We start from the raw sequence: 1,639 nt of genomic DNA on the forward strand, positions 1-1,639 counted from the left end.
TAACTTCAGATCGGTTGCTAGTAGGACTAATGGAGCGTTGAATGAACTCCAACTATCCTCTAGCCATAGGCTTGAGGTCCAGTTTTCTTAGTTGAACTGGCTTGCCTTTGGAGTCTCTTTTCCATTGAGCTCTTTCCACACATATGTCCATTAGGACTTGGTCCAACCTTTGATTAAAGTTGACCCTTCTAGTGTAGGGGTGTACATCTCCTTGTATCATGGGCAAGTGGAATGCCAACCTCACATTTTCCGGACTAAAATCTAAGTATTTCCCCCGAACCATTGTGATATAATTCTTTGGATTCGGGTTCATACTTTGATCATGGTTCCTAGTGATCCATGCATTGGCATAGAACTCTTGAACCATTAAGATTCCGACTTGTTGCATGGAGTTGGTTAGGACTTCCCAACCTCTTCTTCGGATTTCATGTCGGATCTCCGGATACTCATTTTTCTTGAGCTTGAAAGGGACCTCAGGGATCACCTTCTTCTTTGCCACAACATCATAGAAGTGGTCTTGATGGCTCTTGGAGATGAATCTTTCCATCTCCCATGACTCGGAGGTGGAAGCTTTTGTCTTCCCTTTCCCTTTTCTAGAGGATTCTCCGGCCTTAGGTGCCATTGATGGTAGTGGAAAACAAAAAAGATTGTGCTTTGACCACACCAAACTTAAAATATTGCTCGTCCTCGAATAAGAGAAGAAAGAAGATAAGAAGAAGAAGAAGAGAATATGGAGGAGAGGGAAAGGGTAGGTTCGGCCAAGGGGGAGAAGATTTGGTTGTGTTGTGTGAAAATGAAGTAGAATGGAATGGTATATATAGGGAAAGGGGAGAGGGTAGGTTCGGCCATTGGAGGGTGGGATTGGGTGGGAAAATGTTTTTGAATTTTGAAGGTAGGTGGGGTTTATGGGGAAGAGTGGATGGATGTGAGTGGTGAAGGGGATAATTGGGAAGAGAGATTGAGGTGATTGGTGAAGGGTTTAGGGAAGTGTGACATGGGGAAGAGTAAAATAGGATTAGGAGGTAAGGTGGGAATATGTTAGGTGGGGATCCTGTGGGGTCCACAGATCCAGAGGTGTCAAGGAATTCCATCCCTGCACCAAATAGGCATGTAAAATGCCTTTGCACACCATTCTGGCGTTTAAACGCCGAGTGGTGCACCTTCTGGGCATTCAACGCCCACATATAACATGTTTCTGGCGTTGAACGCCAGTTTCATGCTTGTTACTGGCGTTCAGCGCCAGCTTTTCCTCTAGGCACATTCCTGGCGTTCAGCGCCAGAATGTTGCTTGTTTCTGGCGTTCAGCGCCAGATTCATGCTCTGTTCTGGCGTTGAACGCCAGCCAAATGCACCTTACTGGCGTTGAACGCCAGCCTGTGCTTCCTCCAGGGTGCGAATTTTTTTTTGCTGTTTTTGATTCTGTTTTTAATTTTTATGATTTTTTCGTGACTCCTCATGATCATGTACCTAATAAAACACAAAATAACAATAAAATAAAATAAAATAAATAAAATTGGGTTGCCTCCCAATAAGCGCTCTTTTAATGTCATTAGCTTGACAGTGGGCTCTCATGGAGCCTCACAGGTGATCAGGTCAATGTTGTATAGTCCCAACACCAAACTTAGAGTTTGGATGTGGG

This window comes from Arachis duranensis, chromosome 9, assembly GCF_000817695.3.
Source record: "Arachis duranensis cultivar V14167 chromosome 9, aradu.V14167.gnm2.J7QH, whole genome shotgun sequence".
Taxonomy (NCBI): domain Eukaryota; kingdom Viridiplantae; phylum Streptophyta; class Magnoliopsida; order Fabales; family Fabaceae; genus Arachis; species Arachis duranensis.